This window comes from Piliocolobus tephrosceles, chromosome 8 (assembly GCF_002776525.5).
Source record: "Piliocolobus tephrosceles isolate RC106 chromosome 8, ASM277652v3, whole genome shotgun sequence".
Classification (NCBI taxonomy): domain Eukaryota; kingdom Metazoa; phylum Chordata; class Mammalia; order Primates; family Cercopithecidae; genus Piliocolobus; species Piliocolobus tephrosceles.
In genome coordinates this window covers 30,323,288-30,339,499 of record NC_045441.1, presented here as the reverse complement: position 1 = coordinate 30,339,499, position 16,212 = coordinate 30,323,288, and the positions used below count along the sequence as shown (strand labels likewise).

The 16,212-nt window shown below is 38.7% G+C and overlaps 1 long non-coding RNA gene across 1 annotated transcript in view; it reads right to left on the bottom strand.

Moving 5' to 3' along the window:
- The window catches only part of LOC111552301, an 84,692-nt gene that overhangs the window by 5,687 nt on the left and 62,793 nt on the right, over nt 1-16,212 (bottom strand). The window contains exon 3 of the long non-coding RNA XR_002734599.1: nt 836-934. This is a non-coding gene — a long non-coding RNA (uncharacterized LOC111552301). The remainder of the gene's footprint in view (nt 1-835; nt 935-16,212) is intronic.

Genomic DNA, 16,212 nt, shown 5'->3' with positions numbered 1-16,212 from the left:
GAAGGAAGGAAGGAAGGAAGGAAGGAAGGAAGGAAGGAAGGAAGGAAGGAGACAGAGAGGGAGGGAAGGAAGGAAGGAAGAAAGAGAGAGAGAAAGAAGAAAGAAAGGAAAGAAAGAAAGGAAGAAAGAAAGAAAGAAAGGAAGGAAGGAAGGAAGGAAGGAAGGAAGGAAGGAAGGAAGGAAGGAAGGGAAAGGTTGAGCAAAGTAGCCCTCAGCCAGAATGAAAAAGTTACATGAATGTATGCCATGAAATAGTTTCCTCTTGCTGAATGTGGGCCAAAACCTGATTTTCCTAAAAATTTCTTTAAAGTGTCATAGTATCCATATAATTAAATAAAATTAGTTCAGGAAAAGAACAACCATTTCTTACAGTGAGACTAAAGGCAATTTCCCCAGGGCTCCTCATAGAAAGGAGACTGAATAAAAAAATGAAGTAGGCCAGGTGCAGTGGCTCACACCGGCCTGTAATCCCAGCACTTTGGGAGGCCGAGGCAGGCAGATCACCTGAGGTCAGGAGTTCGAGTCCAGCCTGGTCAACACGGTGAAACCCTGTCACTACTACAAAAGATATACAAAAATTAGCCGGGTGTAGTGGTGTGTACCTGTAATCCTGGCTACCTGGAAGGCTGAGGCAGGAGAATTGCTTGAACCCAGGAGGTGGAGGTTGCAGTGAGCCAAGATTGTGCCACTGCACTCCAGCCTGGGTGACAGAGCAAGATTCCATCTAAAAAAAGAAAGAAAAAAAAAAAAAAGACAGTATCCTCTTTCTATACATGTGACAGATTTCACAGAGTGGACGCTTATAATTTCTCTTAATATAGAATGATGATATCACCTGTGATTTCACTCTGCTAAAACACTATGGATGGTATGCCTATCCAGGAACTCAGCTCCCAAATCAGCTGGCTTGATGCAACAATGAAATTCGAAGTATCTGTGAGGGAAAGATTAGCCCTCCATGAATACCTGTTTATGTGGCCAAGCTTCTGAAAGGCATAGGGCAACAATGAATTTGCAAGTGGACTACAGATATATGTGGCTAGGGAAGTGCAGAGCCATATGTTCTGCGTAGCCGGCCTGCTTCATGCAAAATACAATGGGATTGGGGTGAGGGACAGTTCACAAAAGAAATCTAACTAACTGGTCAAAAAATAAAAAATTATAAAAAGAAGGCTTTCTTAGTGCTGGTGGTTACATAAGCTAGTATAATATTGTTGGGCATTTTGTTAATAGTTAGACATGTATCTTTGATCTAGCAATTCTATTTCTAGATTGTCACCTAAGGAATTATTTAAGAGTGTGCAAATATTAATGATAATGATATTTGTCCTAAAAGAATGAAAACACTGTAAATGTCTACCTCTAAATTGTGGTACCCACATGTAATGGAATACAATTCCACAATTAAACATGATGTCTTAGATGAATACACATAGGCATGGTCAGTGTTCATATACATTGCTAAGTTTTATATAAAACAGTTTACTAAAGAATACAAGTATAATAATAGTACTAGTGTGTTGTTATGTTTGTGTAATAGTTATCTTTAATATCAGATTTTTTTTCCTTCTACATACTGCTTTCCACAAAGCCTTTTGGGTCCCATTCCTTTTTCCTTTAACAGCATCAGATCCCATATATTTCTAGTCACTTTCAGTTATCAAATATTCTCCATTTTAAATTTCCAATCTCAATCCAACTCCAATGTCATCACCTGCCCCCTGGTTGTCAGCTTGAGACATTTGGAAGGTGAAGGGAGGGCCTGCTTTTCTTCTTAAGGGGAGGAGAGAAGAGAGACCGTCTTTTTCCTTGATGATTTGGGCATGGTCACAGTCATCTCCTTGCTGGAGTCTTTGCTGCTCTGGCTAAAACACGCTGACAGCACTGCCCTCTACGGAGTGGGTATCCAAATGCAGACCCTTCAAGAGCCCCTAGCGGAGCCTCACTATGCCTGCCAACTGCACACTTCCCTGATGTGACAGATCCACCCTTCCACTCCCTGTCAATTTCCGCCATACACAATCACATGGGCTTTCCTCCTGGATTCCCTTCTAAGTGGAGCAAGATGATCTCTCCTCTGGTACCTTCTGTGGTTCCCCCATGAGCACACAGGAGGCACAGGCCTTCCGGACACGCCAGTGCCATTGTGCAGATGCAAACGGCCCCACTGACACCCCCTCTTGGTACCCTGCTCTCTGGTTCATTTCCTTTTCCAATTAGGCAGAGTCAGGCAAGCCAGTCCGCCACCTGAGTAGACATCCAATGGGAGCATAGGCCAGTCATTTCTTGTTGCAAATACTCCCAAGATGCTTCAGTAATTTCCTTGGAGCTGCCTCACTTGACTTTGAAGAGGAAAGTGCATGACCACCTCACTAGACAAAAAGACACACACAAAATTATTCTTACTCTAAATCTAAATAACCTACAAAGCCAACAACCTCAATACTTCCCCCTTCCTCTGCTTATACAGACTCTGAAGGAAGGAGCATTGGGATGGTGCCTGGCCATGGGGGTGAGGATTCTGTCACCTCTTACTAAGTCTTGGGGTAAGGTGTCTAGTCTCAGGGACTGACTCTTTGTCTCATTAGGGGACCTTAGTACTTTCTTTTTTTTTTTTTTTTTTTTTTTTTTTTAATTTCAGCATTGGAGGTTTAGGTAAATTTCAGGAAAAAAATTGGAAAAAGTTTCAAATATCTTATAAATAGAAATGTACCTATACACAGTCCCAGAAAGAGTTCTGAAGCTATACATCAAAGTGTTAATGTTTCCATTGTAAAATATGAGCTTTATAATTTTTTGTCTCTTTGTGGCCTACATGTTTTAATTTTTCTATCCAAAACCTGTTTTGGTTTTATAATGAAAGGGATACACAAACTTTATTTTTATTTTAAAAAAAAAACTATTCATCCCAAAAGGTAAAAGGATAAATAAATTGTAGTATATCCATCCAATTGAATACTACTAAGTAATAAAATGGAGCAAATTACTAATAGAAGCAACAACATAAATGAATAAAAAAATATTATGCTGAGAAAAAGAAATCTGACACAAAGGAGTATATCATTTGTATGATTTTGTTTATTTGAGATTCTAGACCAGATAAAGCTCATCTATAGTGATAGAAATCAGATCAGTAATTGTATAGATGGGAGGGTCGGGAAGACTGACTGCAAGGGGGTCAAGGAAGCTTTCTGGGGTAATGGAAATGTTCATGTCTTTTTTGGGGTAGACAATTGCCTAACTCATTAAATTGTATACTTAAAATGAGTGCATTTTAAAAATTTTACTTTAAGTTCTGGTACACATGTGCAGAATGTGCAGGTTTGTTACATAGGTATACATGTGCCATGTTGGTTTGCTGCACCTATCAATCCATCACCTAGGTTTTAAGTCCTACGTGCATCAGGTATTTGTTCTAATGCTCTCCCTCCCCTTGCCTCCTATCCCCCAACAGGACCCGATGTGTGATGTTCCCCTCCCTGTGTCCATGTGTTCTCATTGTTCAACTCCCACTTATGAGTGAGAACATGCAGTGTTTGGTTTTCTGTTCCTGTGTTAGTTTGCTGAGAACGATAGCTTCCAGCTTTGTCCATGTCCCTGCAAAGAACATGATCATTCTTTTTTATAGCTTCATAGTGTTCCATGGTGTATATGTGCTACATCTTCTTTATCCAGTCTATCACTAATGGGGATTTGGGTTGGTTTCAAGTCTTTGCTATTGTAGATAGTGCTGCAATAAACATACGTGTGCATGTGTCTTTATGATAGAATGATTTATAATCCTTCGGGTATATACCCAGTAATGGGATTGCTGGGTCAAATGGTATGAGTGCATTTTATCATAAGTAAATTACACTTCAGTAAAGTTGATGTTTAGAAAAATTTTTTTTTCTTTTTTTTCTTTTTTTTTGAAAATCAGATTTCAGAGCTAAAGCTATGAAACTCTTAGAAGAAAACATGTGATAAATCTTTATGATCTTAGCTTTGGCAATGTTTTCTTAGTTATGACATCAAAAGCATAGGGAACAAAAAAAGGATAGATAAGTTGGATTTCATCTAAAAATTTTATGCATTGAAGGACACTATCAAGAGAGGGAAAAGGCAATCTAGAATGGAAGAAAATATTTGTGAATTATATATATGATGGGGTCTATTATTCAGAATACACAAAGAGAATTTACAACTCAATAACAAAAAGTCAAATCAACCAATTAAAAAATGGTCAGAAAACTTGAAAAGACATTTTACCAAAGAAGTTATCCAAATGGCCAAAAAGCACATGAAAAGGCATTCAAAATCCTTAGTCATTAGTGAAACACAGATCGAAACCACAATGAGCTACCACTTCACACACACTAGGATGGCTGTATGAGTACAAAAAGGAAAACAAGTATTGGGGAGGATGTAGAGCGACTGGAACTCTCATACCTTGCTGGTAGAAATGTAAAATGGTGCAGCTGCGGTGGAAAAGCTTAGTGATTCCTCAAAATTTAAATATAAAATCACCACAAAACACAGGCAGTTTCACTCCTGGGAATATGCACAAAAGAACTGAAAGCAGAAGTTCAAGCCAAAGCTTGTACACAAATGTTCACAGCATATTATTTACAAAAGCCAAAAGGTGGAAACAATTCAAATGTTCATCAACAGATTAACAGACATGTGGTATATTCATACAATGGAATATTATTCAGCCATAAAAAGTGAAGTTCTGATCCATTCTACAACATGAATGAAGCTTGATACAAAAGGCCAAATAATGTGTGATTTCATGTATATGAAACATCTAGACTAGATAAATCCATAAAGACTGGATGCAGACTGGTGGTTGCCAAAGGCTGGGGGGCAGGGGAGTGACTACTTAATGCATAAGGAGTTTTTTGGAGAGGTGATGAAAATGTTCTGGTGATAGTGGTAGTGGCTGAACAACACTGTGAAGGTACTTAATGCCACCGAATTGTGCACTTTAAAAGGTTTGCATTAAAAGTGCACCTTGTGATTAAAATGGTAAATTTCAAGTTAGGTGTATTTTATCACAATAAAAAAAATAGTCAAATGTTATGGTGAAACTATCACATATGTTTCACCCCTCCTGTTATCATGTCAAAGAACTTCCCCAGAGTTATACTCCTGGCTTCCCAGGTTTGGTTCAGTCCCTTCCTGAGGAAGGTGTTTCTCAGGGCAGTCTCCACCAGAGAGCTGCTCCTGCTCAGCATGCCCTGTAACTGGCTAAGTTAGCCTCATTCGAGGAGAAGTTTCAGCAAGACCATTTGTCCTATATCTAAACCATGTCACCCAGACTCGTTTTTATTCATAACAAAGCTAGCACGTTGGTCTCATCTGGATTCTTCCATCTGCCTGTCTACATTTCTGATGTTAAGTCGAAGTTGGGTGGGAAGAGGAATATTCTTCACTGAAATCTCCCCCTGACCACTCTTCCTTGGCACTCAAACCCCAGGAGACACAGAGTTTTAAACCATAATGCATGACCACAATTAACCTCTAAACTGCTTAAAGTATGTGCAAGGAAACCCTCACCTGGGCCATTTTTAAAAGGATCAAGCCAGAAAAAAAAAAAAAAAAAGAAAGAAAGAAAGAACGTCTATCTTTGAGCACTGAAACTTCCTGCGGTCCAAGCTAAACTTACAAAATGTGGTTTGTATAATCAAATACGTCAGGCTACTCCAAGTGATTTATTAATTACAACCTAGTTAAAACTAGGGAGACATTCAGAAAAAAAACATGTTAATCTCCTTATCGTTCCATGTTTTTCTTCATTCCTCTCTCTATTTTCCTTCTTTACAATGTGTCACCCTTATTTGAAGAGTATGACTTCAGGGTGTTAATATAGGACTGTGAAGGCAAAATAGCATTTAGAATTGAGAAATAAGTTATCTGCTTTTCTGCAGAGAATTGCTAAAACAAAAGGAAAACAAACAAAAATAAGTTCCTAATAAATCAGTAAATATGGTATCACATTTCTAATGTTGAAAACTTCTTATTGGAATTCACCAGCATATTTCAAAACAAACCAAAAACAAAAACAAAAGGAAAAAACACTCACATTTTATAAAACTAATATCTGATTGGATGCTTTAAAAATTTTTAGTTTCACACCAAGTGGCCTATAGAAAACTTGAAAAGAAATCGTGTAAATAGTGTAAAGGAGAGTTAAAGAGTTCCCTTATCTTCATAGGAAGATAAGATTTCAAGAAAGAAAAGTATGATTGGCAATAAAATAAATGCCTTGAAACATCTGAAGAGCTTTTCCTGAGGGAATAATGTACTAGAGTCGTCGTCTCTTTGGTCATCATTATTTAATTTTCTCCTAGAAAAGCAATGGTTGCTTTACACTAAGAATCACTAAATATAAGAGTGAGTTCTCAACAGTGGATGGAGAGTTTGAGAACAGATGGTTAGTGTCAGATGGACATCGCATTCTGATGGCTTGGTGTAGGCTTGTTGAAGGCATGGATGAAGTAGATTGCTTGCCTTCCTTTCTGTCCTCTAATTCTGTTAAGAATGTTACCAGCTGCTAAAGGGGTGCCCGGTGGGCTGGAAGAAGAGAGTAAGAAGGCAGCCTAACTGTCCCCAGAAAATTTTATTTTGTTTTCTTATAATAACAATTCTGGTTGCTCTAACTATGTTCTTTACACCTGGGGATTTTTAGGGCTCCTATCTGTAATCCACATGAGCTCTAATTTTACATTCTATAGTGAACTGTGCCCTCTTTCTGAGACAGGACTGTGATTCCACATTCCTGTTGTAGATACAATGTGTATGAAAGTGTTAGTAACAAAGGGGCCATACACACTGGTACCAATCGGATTCTCATGCCTCACATTAAGTATGACAAGCTGTGTCCCCAGACCTCACTGAAATAAAAGTGGAAAAACCCAAATTCATATGGTTAGGAAACATATAATTTGTCCCTGTAGAAGTTATTTTTTTAAGAACCACAATGTCTATCAAAATTAGTGATGACTATAGCCTTCTGTGCAGGAATTCCTCTTCTAGGCATTTATCCTGGAGAAGAATCCATATGTTTATGCACCAGGGTTTATTGAAGTATTTATTATCTGTCACTCTGATGAATTGACAGCAAACTAAACAAAATGAAATGGTAAATTTTCTGTGGTACAGTCATCCCATAAAATATTACACAATAATGACTGGGTGCGGTGGCTCACGCCTGTAATCCCAACACACTGGGAGGCCGAGATGGGTGGATCACCTGAGGTCAAGAGTTCGAGACCAGCCTGATCAATATGGTGAAACCCCATCTCTACTAAAAATATAAAAATTAGCTGGGCATGGTGGCATGCACCTGTAGTCCTAGTTACTCAGGAGGCTAAGACAGAATTGCTTGAACCCGGGAGGTGGAGGTTGCAGTGAGTTGAGATCGTGCCACTGCAATCCAGCCTGGGTGACAGAGTAAGACTCCCTCTCAAAACAGACAAACACACACACACAAAATTACACAATAATGATAAAGATGGAGGTAGAGCTACATATTTGGACAAAAAAGATATCTTAGATATATTGCTAAATGAAAAAGCAGGTTTCACAAAGACATGAAGAGCATGATTCCATTTGTGTAAAAAACAGAAAATAAAACCAAACTATATAGCAAGATTCAGACTGAAGAAAGTTTGAAAACTCCTAATGTGCCCATCACTGTAACAATGACTTTATATATGCTATCTCATTGGAAACCCACAATTGCTTCTTAGAAAGTGAACTATTATTATCCACATTAGAGATGAAGAAAGTGAGGCGCAGAGGTTAAGTAACATACCTCCAAGGGGAATAACGTAAGCACATGAAAATACATAGAAAGAGTCCAAGACAGGGCTGGGTACAGTGGCTCACACCTGTAATCCAAGCACTTTGGGAGGCTGAGGCGGGTGGATCATGAGGTCAGGAGTTCAAGACCAGCCTGGCCAAGATGGTGAAACTTCGTCTCTACTAAAAACACACAAAATATTTTCTTCCTGAGAGAAAATGGGATTGGACAGGATTTGGTGGTGGCTGTATTCTATATATGTATATGTATTGGTGGCTTACACAACAAATATTTCTCACAGTTCTGGAGGTTGGGAGGTACCAGATCAAAGTGCCAGCAGATGTGGTGTCTGGTGAGGGCCCTCAAGACAAGGGCAGGGGCAAGTAGCTGTCTTCTTGCCATGTGCTCATCCATCTTTCCTTGGTGTATGTGTATGGGCAGAGAGAGTGCTCCGATTTCTTCCTTTTCTAATAAAAACGCTAATCTCTACATGGGGACTCCATCCTCAAGATCTCATCCAAACCTATTACCTCCAGAATGCCCTGCCTGCAAATATCATCAATTACATTAGGGATTAGACCTTCAACATGAATTTAAGGGGAGATAAACATTTTAGTCTACAACCTCACACACACACAATTTACTTTCTTTTAAAGTAAGAAGAAATAAAAATAGAAAGAAAACAAATAAAAAGAAAAATGACTATTGGCCGAGCAGGTAGCTCATGCCTATAATCTCAGCATTATGGGAGGCTGAATTGAGCTGGTTGCTTGAGCCCAGGAGTTCGAGACCAGGGTAGGCAACCTACCAAGAACTGACCTCTACAAAACAAAACAAACCAAAACAAAACACCCACAATAATTAGCTGGGCATGCTGTCACATTCTTGTGGTCCCAGCTACTCAGAAGGCTGAGGAAGAACGATTGATTGAGCCCAGAAGATGAAGGTTGCAGTGAGCCATGATCACAACACTGCACTCCAGCCTGGGTGACAGAGCAAAACTCTGTCTCAAAAAATAAATTTTTAAAAAAGTGACTATTCTTCTTTGTTTTAATTTTCCATTGACCTGAAAGTTTCCCTTTGATCCATGTGTATAATGCTCTCCTGAAGCTCTGTTAGAATCTTTTGGCCATATCTTTTGGCCAACTCTTGTTTCCTCTGGTCACACCAGCTTCAGCAATGGTGAGAAGTTAAGGATCCACTAACAGTCACGGGGATAGTACGAATATTACTCTGCTCCCCCAGGCTCTGACCATAAGACGTGAGGAATTCAAAGACCAGGGAATAAACTCATTGTTCTGGTATTTTCAGGCCCACTTTGCAGAGTCTCTGAGACTTCCCTCAAGTCTACATCATTTCCCTGGCAGAGTACTTGGTAGCCCACAGAAATGGTCCCTTATGGCTGTCTTACTTCCCTGCCTGAACTAAGTCATGTTATCCTGCATGCCATGACTTCATTCAACACTCACCTAGTGACTCACATTGGTTCCAAGTCTACAGATCATCAATGAAAGAATTCTCTCTGCTACCAGCGTTGATCTTTTAAATTTTCCTGGTGTATGCATGCGGGCTCTTAAAAAGAAATTGTAGCACCTTCTATTGCAATAGTCCTGCTGTGGAGCATATGGTGTCAAATTCTCTCCAGAAGAACCACAGGACATTTTAAATAAACTAACTAAAGTCTTTCTTTTATGCTCACCTCTAACTAGGATCCAAATACAGCACCCACAAAATGAACCTAGGGATTATTCTACTCTGAGGTGTTTTCCCTGTCTACTTGGGCACTCTGCTCTCAAGTTAGGGGAAGACTTTGTCAACTTTATTTAGGAGTCTACATTTGAGTGTCCAAGAATGTCACCTTAATTTCTTTTCATCAATTCTCCAAGAAGGCCTATCAGAGCCACATACAGAATTACTCCCGATAAATGACTTTGGATCCCAGGTTTCCAGAGTTGGATGTGCCAATTAGGCTTCCCACTCTTCTTGGTCTCCTGATGCCTATACAACACTTTCCTAAGCATCAAGTTGAGAAAACAGGAAATGGTCTGGAATGTGTGTGTTCCTTAATCTCTTGAAAGATTTTTTAAAAATTGGGATGTATTTTTTAAATTATACATTTAATCTTGACAGAGCTAAAATTTAGAAAAACACATTTATTAATGTAAACCAAAAATAAAAACCTAAGTCTCCCAACTGACTGAATGCACTCCCTCTTGGCTAAAGGGACTACAAAGAAACCTGGAAAACTGCATTCCAGGCTGTGATGGGAAGGGAAGGGAGAATGAATATACCTTGTTATACCCCCTCCCTTTTGGAGTTTAGGCACAACTGACCATTACTGACGTTAAAATGGAGATCATAAGACTGACTGAATGGACTCTGTGGCAATAAGGTATCAAATTCCAATCTGACTGACGTGACAGATAGCAGACTCTGAAGGAAATACAAATATTATATCTCAAATATATTTCTTTGATATGTTTTAAAATGGCCCTGCAAAGCCAAATTTCATGAAGGAAATTTGCATCTGTAGAGAATCTCTATTAATGCAGCCAGGACTTTCCTGGATTTAGGAGAGATTAACTAAGAGTCTAACACCTTTTAAGGTTCAGACAGAAACATTTGGTGTTATTTATTTTCTCTAAAGTTACTAACTGGAGGCTTCATCTACATAACTAAAACTTTGGCCTTCACAACCCCCTTATCTTAACTCAAACACTCCCTTTTACTGGCTTTAGCCTTCAGACAAAGCTTAATTCTTTCAATCAATTGTCAACCATAAAATGTTTGAATCCACTTATGACCTGTGTATTAGTCTGTTCCCACATTGCTCCAAAGAACTACCTGAGATTGGATAATTTTATTAAGAAAAGAGGTTTAATTGACTTACAGTTCTGCAAGCTGTACAGGAAGCATTGCTGGGAGGCCTCAGGAAACTTACAATCATGGTGGAAGGTGAAGGGGAAGCAAGCACATCTTACCATGATGGAACAGGAGAGAGAGAGTAAAGTGCTACACCCTTTTAAACAACCAGATCTCATAAGAACTCCATCATGAGAACAGCAAGTGGGAAGTCCGCTCCCATGATTTAATCACTTCCCACCAGGCCCCTTCTTCAACATGTGGGGATTACAATTCAACATGAGATATGGGTGGGAACACAGAGCTAAAGCATATCAACCTATAAGCCCCCACTTCAAGACATCTTGTCTTTTTAGGTTGAACCAATGTACACCTTCCATGTATTGATTTATGATTTTACCTACAATTCCTGTCTCCCTACAATGTATAAAAGCAAACTGTCATCTGACCACCTTGGACACACTTTCTTAGGACCTCTTGAGACTGTTTCAAGGGCCATGGTCCATCATATTGAATCGGAACAAACCTCTTTAGGTATTTTACAGAGTGTTTTTTTTTTTTTGTTTTTTTGTTTTTTTTTTTTTTTGGTCAACATATAAATATTCTGTGAAGATCAAAAACAATATTTTTGCCTTCTCCTACCAGTTCAAAGCTACTATCAGTTACATATATCATACACACATGTAAACACTTTAATGCAATACACACATAGGCAAATACAAAATGCTGAAATGAATTTACAAATATATGGAAAATAGGTCTATCCACAGAATAGTAATCAATTGTAGAATACACATTTCTAGGAACACAGATAATTTGCATTATTACTCATTTTCCACAAACATAAATAATTTTAAAATAGTCCAAAGACCAAAAAAAAAAAAAAAAGTAAAGATAATCTGGATGGGTCTACTAGACAGAACTCCAGTAGTTTCTGGGTTCATTTTAAAGTCCTTCACAATTTTTCTTTGCATTTGTTTCTTTGTGTATTTTAGTGTTTTAGCTCTCTTACTTAAAAATTCCCTTAACAATGATGAGCATCTTATATCTTAGGAGCAGTTGGACAGTTGAGGAAAGAAAATAGTTATCATGTCTGATTTTAGAACATGTTTTAAAAATGTTAAAGATGTGGAAATGGGAAAAAAAAAAAAAAAAAGAATTCCTGGGTGCCTTTCCGTGAAATGCTAAGCGTTGCCTAGCGAACTCTCCTCTGGGAATTATCTCATTTTATAATAACGTTCACCTTTCACTTAACTATTAGCAAATATTGTACAGGAGAAGTTAACATCTAGAAGGTTGACCATATTGGAAAGAATTCCCGTCCACAGCAATTCAAATTATTCCTGTTCATAACTATTCAAATGAATTTCTCCAGTAGAGAATATAAGCCTTTATAAATCACATTCTCACTTGAAGCAGTTTTAACATCTTAGTGGTTCCATTATTAATTTATAGGCTAACTGAAAGTCTTTGACACATGTTCATTTTACATTTATATGAGAGTTATGATTCTAGTGCTTTGAAAATTATTCCTTGGTGATATCCTCTAATTAAACAGTTTGGAGCTATAAATATATGGCCATCTCAGGAAGCTCACTAAATATTTCAGAGCTTTCTCCTACTCTCTCTTCAAATTCATTAAAACTCAGTCTACAGAAGTCTTAGTTCAAAGGATCCAGTGTTGCTTCTAAGTACTTCCTGGAGAGGTAACTGGAGAATCTGAAAAATCTACTAGCCTATTTTCTGTTGTCCTTTCTTCTGTCGTAATGACTCAGTATCATTCTTGAATATAATTGGTCCTGCCCAGTCTAATGCAATTTCCTGCTACCTTTGAGATGCCACTGTTGGTCTTGTGGTAATTGCTCAGTATACAGTGAGGGTAAGGAAAAGAAGAGATCCTGGCTTCTGGTGTTAACAGTTTTTCAAACACAGTGCTGCAGCAGATCAGGGTTTGAATGGGTCACAGTGGTTCTTCAAGGCAGGACAATTCCATTTCCTGCAAAATGGACTAAAAAAAAATTGTCAAAGGAGAATGTGGGTTCCGGCTCCCTGAACCCACATTCAGAGGGCCTGTGAGCATGTTCCTAAGCAGATCTTCTGGAATAAAGTCGGTGTTCTGGGAAAGGGCTGTTTGTATATATTGAAAGTGTAGCTAGTTCGATGTCCAGTACAATACTCTTACCGATACACTTAAAAACTAGGAAGTCTACTGGCTGCATATTAGGAAATTTCATCTAGAGATCTGTGACTTGTCAAGAACAGTCTGTTAGAGGTGCGTGAAGCACAGCAACTCCATCTTAAACAGGAACTGGGTAAAATGAGGCTGAAACCTATGAGGCTGCATTCCCAGACGGTTAAGGCATTCTAAGTCACAGGATGAGATAAGAGGTCAGCACAAAATACAGGTCATAAAGACCTTGTTGATAAAACAGGTTGTAGTAAAGGAGCTTGCCAAAACCCACTAAAACCAAAATGGTGATGAGAGTGATCTGTGGTCATTCTCACTGCTACACTCCTACCAGTGCCATGACAGAGTACAAATGCCATGACAATGTCAGTAATTTACCCTATATGGTTTAAAAAGGGGAGGCATAAATAATTCACCCATTGTTTAGCATATCATGAAGAAACAACCGTAAAAATGGGCAACTATCAGCCCTCGAGGCTACTCTGTCTATGGAGTAGCCATTCTTTCATTCCTTTACTTTTTAATAAACTTGCTTTCACTTTGCACTATGGACTTGCCCTGAATTCCTTCTTGTGCAAGATCCAAGAACCCTCTCTTGGGGTCTGGATCGGGACCCTTTTCCTGTAACATCTTTCTGGTGACCATAGAAGGGACTATACTATGGAAAACTCTGACCCAAAGGCTAACTTTGGGTAAGTGGTGGGATCCAATAACGTCTTTCTCGTGAACACAAAAGGGACAATACTGAGGAGACCTCCTGACCCCAAGGAAATAGACTACAGCACTGATTGGATGACTTTGGGTAAGTGGTGGGGTACCTATGTAAAGAATGGGATTGGGATAGAGACCCAAATTAGGGGAGTTAGAGTTCTCTCCTAAGACAGAGTGGGTTAGAGGCTCCTCTTAATAAAAGGCAAGGAAGCTTGACCAACCTTGGGTTAGAGGCCAACTTGGGAAGGTTAGAGTCCCTTCTAAGATTTAGGAGGTTAGAGGCCCCGCTCGGGTAAAATTCTCCTTGGCTAAGAACAGGTTTGGCACTATGGGGGATTAACTGCTATTCTCTTTGGATTAATCTTCCTTACACTCTTTGCTGATGGCTGTGGGTGACAGGGTTAGGCATGTACAGGATTGTGGGACATGGGGAGCTTTTTCCTCTCTAAAAGGGGAAACTTGAGAGCCGATGGGACTGCAGGAAAAGATCCCTTTGTTTCTGACAAGCAGCTGCCTGAACTTTTCATTGTCAGCTTCAATGAATGTATCTTTTCTCTGACCTCCCTAAGCTCTTCACCTTCCCCACCCTGCCACAGGAAGTACTTTCCTTCTCTATTTTTCCTTTCCTGTATTTTCTGTTACCCAGGGCAACCATCTTGCTCAGAGGCCATGTGTTGAAACTACAAGTCAAAGGTTGGATTAAAGATAACAGGGCCCATCTGGGGGCAAATTTAAGGCTTGCCAGTTTATTGGGTGCTAAGCAGAGTGGATAATGTCTATGTTTTATCACACATATTTTGCTCTGACCATAATGAAAAAAAAAATTTCCTTTATGATGTGGCTTGGCCCCCAGGGTGAAGGTTTCGCAAGCTGGATCACTAGGGCCACACAGGCATGCCAGCAAAAGGGTAAAATTTCTTACCAGTCAAGTTTCTGGTTTCTCTCTCTGTGTGGTTGAATGAATGGTGAACAAATAAATAAATAAAAATCAGTATTTATCGCCTCTGTAAAAGTTTGGATTAATGAGAAAAAGAATTCTAAGGCTAGTCTTAAGCTGGTGTGTTTTGTGCTATGAATTTGTTTTTCTGTGTCAAGGGGTACTTTAGGATAAAACGCAGGCTTAGAACACCTGTAAGCCCACTTTTCAAGATGACCTAGCAAGCTGGTCAGTAATAAACTTGGCTGCAGGTCCCTGAAACAAACAAAAACCTGGATGAAGTCTCCACCTTGTTTTATGTCCTTGGGAGCTTGACCTTTTAACCCTGCCTTCCAGGGAACAGGAATTTCAGGATTCAAGTCATAGTTAAATCTAAAAATCGTATTAAATAGTTAAAAGCCTTTGCAAGCTCAAAATTAACTACTCTAGACTCCTTCTAGGAAAGAAAATGGAGACTACCCTGTACTGTAGTTCAGTAGCTAAAGTTTTGCACTTTCACAGTGGTAGTCTGCATTCAATTCCCCACCCAGGAATTAAGTTAAACTTATTTCTGGTTTAATATATATATATGACCTTGTCTACTCTCTTCTCCTCTTTGGACTATCTTAAATTTTCCTTTCTCTAAGCACCTGGGAGGTTACCTTTGGTAAAGTTCAAGAGCCAGAAATATTGGCTGTTTGGCACAAGAAATTCTAAAAGAACTTTATTCAAGAGTGCTATGGTTAAAATCAGTTTAATTAAAAGAAGATATTCAAGCTCTTAGAGCCTTGGCTCCTTGGGAAAAACAGGAGGCACCAGAGACTCCTTTCCTGGCCCTGTTTTTCCAAGGGCTCTACCCTAAAGCCAGTAATCCAATTAAGAAACTTAAAAACTGAAAAATAAAAAATCTTGCAATTACTGTAGTAATCTTCTTTTGTCTTTCTGTGTAGCTATATATGTGGTGTGTGTAATGTTTTTATAAAAGAGCTCTAATTAATTAGCTTAAACAAAAATACACACTTAAATATCTTGAAAGCAAAATAAAAACTGTAATGCCTTTTAGTTCATGTAACTTTAGTAATCTTTGGGAAATAAAAACAACTTCAAAAAGTATTGATAAAAGCATTTAGACTAAATTATGTGGATCAGATATTAAGTTTGCTAAATGCTTTAAGGTCATAAACTGCCTCTTTAACTTTTAAAAAAGTTTATCTACTTCAAAGCCATTAGATACTAGATAAGGCCTAGGGACATGTGGAGTTAGCCATGCCCCCTAGCTATCCAAGAAGATTACAAAGAAAAAGATTTTATATAAGAAAGGATCTTGTATGGTAAATTCTTGTCCTGAAGTAAAATGACTGGTTATTTAAAATGAGAGATGCTTAAAGCAAGTCAGAAAGTCCAAGAATGTCTCAGATGGTCTGTGTAAGTCAACAAAGGATTTGTGAAAGGGAATTTATGCAAGAAATGTTATACGATTCAAAGATTGTTAGGCCTCCTAAACGCTTCATAAAAAGCCACTATGACTCTTACTGAACAACTTGACTGCTTTACAGCTAGGTAAGGCCTAGGAACATGTGGAGTTTCCTAGCTATGCTGGAGACTCAGCTCTTATCTGCACTTCTGCCTGGTGTGTACTAGGCTAGGCTCCACACCTAGCACACAATTAAAATCTCAAACTTACCAAGGTTTTTATCAAAAATAAAAGTTGCTAAGGGTTATCATTATAATATGTAAGTGATACTACTA